This window comes from Vulpes lagopus, chromosome 8, assembly GCF_018345385.1.
Source record: "Vulpes lagopus strain Blue_001 chromosome 8, ASM1834538v1, whole genome shotgun sequence".
NCBI classification, from domain to species: Eukaryota; Metazoa; Chordata; class Mammalia; order Carnivora; family Canidae; genus Vulpes; species Vulpes lagopus.
Genome location: NC_054831.1, coordinates 99,175,741 through 99,178,997, shown reverse-complemented (window position 1 = coordinate 99,178,997; position 3,257 = coordinate 99,175,741). Strand labels below are relative to the sequence as shown.

General features: G+C 43.6%; 1 pseudogene; it reads right to left on the bottom strand.

Annotated features, from left to right (window-relative positions):
• Positions 1-728: 728 nt before the first annotated feature.
• Positions 729-1,872, bottom strand: LOC121497351 (annotated as a pseudogene).
• Between the last annotated feature and the right edge of the window lie 1,385 nt (positions 1,873-3,257).

Sequence of the window (3,257 nt, the reverse complement as noted above, 5' to 3'; positions counted from 1 at the left end):
GAGTTAGTCATGCTCCCCATTCCTCCTGTTTCCCTGTGAAATGATATAAGTTAGAACAGCACTTCCAACCGCTTAATCACTACTCCTCAAGGAGGACTTATTAACAGGGATAACTTTGGTTGATATTTCTATTTGGTACAGCTGATCTGATAAAAAATACTTGGTGCTTAGACTTTTTTTCCCCTCTCTGTATACCAAGAGACTACAAAACATTAATTCTTGATAATTTTATTTGTTCTTTAGACTCGGATGTTTTCTCAGGTGGGCACATCCTTGATAGAGATGTGATGGGTCTGAGAAAGTCCATTTGGTTGTACAAGGAATATAATCCAGAGTGTTTTGTAGTAATAGGGGTTATGTGTTCTCTCTGCTGTTGCTGTTGAGATTCCAGTGGTCCTTGTTAGTAATGAATTGTGTGGTAGAGACTGGAGTATTATTCACTGATTCCTTCTACTCTATTATTTAATGTATGGGTTAGCAACATTAAGGAATAGTCAAAGAAGGGGACTTGGGGACTGAAAGTGGATAGAAGAACATTTCGATTGGTCAGGGCAGGTGGCATAATTCTTAGGCTTTCATGAGCAAGGTAATTTTGACTTGTGGATCATAACAGGTTTTTATTTTATTTTATTTTATTTTATTTTATTTTATTTTATTTTATTTTTTTAGTCTGGGCACAGTATACTTTGTTGATGGCGCATGACAAGGTAGGGCTCCCCAAGCCCCTCCCCTTCCTCGGGGTCTAGGATGTAAATTGGAGGTCAGGAGATTCTCCATGTGTTGGGGGATTAAGTTGGGGCAGGAACTCCCCAGCAGCTGAGGGCCTCTCTCTTCCTCTTGTTCTTGCTGGGGCTGGTAGTCCAGGAGGCTCTTAATCCTTGGAGGCCATGTGGACCATGAGGTCCACCACCTGGTTGCTGTAGCCAAATTCATTGTCATACCAGGAAATGAGCTTGACAAAGTGGTCATTGAGGGCAATGCCAGCCCTGACGTCGAAGGTGGAAGAGTGGGTGTCACTGTTGAAGTCACTGAAGACAACCTGGTCCTCAGTGTAGCCCAGGATGCACTTCAGGGGGCCCTCCGATGCCTGCTTCACTACCTTCTTGATGTTGTCATATTTGGCAGCTTTCTCCAGGTGGCAGGTCAGATCCACAACTGACATGTTGGGGGTGGGGACAGGGAAGGCCATGCCAGTGAGCTTCCCATTCAGCTCAGGGATGGCCTTGCCCACAGCCTTGGTGATGCCAGTGGAAGCAGGGATGATGTTCTGGGCAGCCCCTCAGCTGTCACGCCACAGCTTCCCAGAGGGGCCGTCCACGGTCTTCTGGGTGGCAGTGATGGCATGGATGGTGGTCACGAGGCCCTCCACAATGCCAAAGTGGTCATGGATGACTTTGGCCAGAGGAGCCAAGCAGTTGGTGGTGCAGGAGGCATTGCTGACAATCTTGAGGGAGTTGTCATACTTCTCGTGGTTCATGCCCATCACAAACATGGGGCATCAGCAGAAGGAGCAGAGATGATGACCTTCTTGGCCCCGCCCTTCAAGTGAGCCCCAGCCTTCTCCATGGTGGTGAAGACCCCAGTGGACTCCACAACATACTCAGCACCAGCATCATCCCATTTGATGTTGGTGGGATCTCGCTCCTGGAAGATGGAGATGGACTTCGCATTGATGACAAGCTTCCTGTTCTCAGCCTTGACTGTGCCGTGGAATTTGCTGTGGGTAGAATCATACTGGAACATGTACACCATGTAGTTGAGATCAATGAAGGGGTCATTGAGGGTGACAATATCCACTTTGCCAGAGTTAAAATTGGGCTCAGTGACCAGGAGCCCAATACGGCCAATTCTGTTCACTCTGACCTTCACCATTGTGTCTCTGGGATGCGGCTAGCACTGCACCAGAAGATGCAGCTGTCTGTCGAACGGGGAGGAGCAGAGAGCCATAACAGGTAATTTTAGTAGCTATTTATAAATGGAGAATATTTTTTCAAGATTTATTAATTTGAGAGAGAGAGAGAGCTAACATGAACAGGGGGGTGGGGTAGAGGGAGAGGAAGAAGTAGTCTCTCCACTAAGCAGGGAGACTGACTCAGGGCTCAGTCCCAGGACCCTGAGATCATGACCTGAGCCAAAGGCAGATGCTTAACCCACTGAGCCACCCAGGGCGCCCAAGATGGAGACTATTTTTAGTAGCTGTATGCTTAACAATTTGCTGGCTGTAGAAGCAATAATGTTCCTGCTGATGCAGCTTGATATGAAAACGTGCTGGTCAATTTGGCCTGTAATGGCAACAAGCTTGAGTCAAGGAGTACATCTCTTGAGGTATTGATGAACAGAAGAATATTTGCAGCCTTTGCTCTTTTTCCAGCCATGTCTATATGCCAGGACTTGAAAAGGCAAGCCAGGTATGGTATGAGATCTTTAAAAAACATTAGTAAAGTTATTGGTTTAAACAGTCTATGTCATGTCTTGGAAGGCTTTGTTAGATCAGCTGCTCTAAATTTCATGTCACTTTGTTGTTTGTTTTGATTTATTTATTTATTATTATTTTTTTGAGAATAGAAAGAGCTGAAGGAAGGGCCTCCTGAATTTATGTGACTTACTCAGACTCTTAAGAACCCGTGTTTCCTTTTCCCATTACCATGTGGCCTTCTCAACCCTCACATTCATTTAATTACAGAAGTACAAGCTGGACCTTCACTTAATTACATCATTACTGACTATAAAACATCCTGAGTTTGGCAGGAAAATTTATTGACCACTTAAATATTTGTTGAGGGTGTAAATAAAATAATGAACGGAGTAGCAGGTATAGTTAATCTCTGCCCTATCCACAAGAGAAGACAAATCACTGTAAGAAAATGATGGGAATATTTAGTGAGGACTAGAACTTGGCATCTGTAATTTGTGAAGCAAAATAAAAAGAGAAAGCAGCAAGAAAAAGAGAAAATAAAGAGAAAATGGTTAGATCCATGCAGTATTATCAAGCTTATTTTAATTAACATTCTGGGTTAAATGTGATTAGAATATTGAGCAATCAAATAGAGACTATCCTTATGCATTGATCTCCAAAGTAAAATATTGCTGAGAGATTCACTAATTTAAGACACTAAGTGGAATTAATTACATTCTGAGTTCTTTCATCATCAGATCACAAACTGATAGAGAAATGTAACACTAAAGTTACCTGAGGGAGATAGAAAAGTAGGCTCTCTCCTTGCTCATCCCCAGCCATGTACAGCTGTGATGTTTTC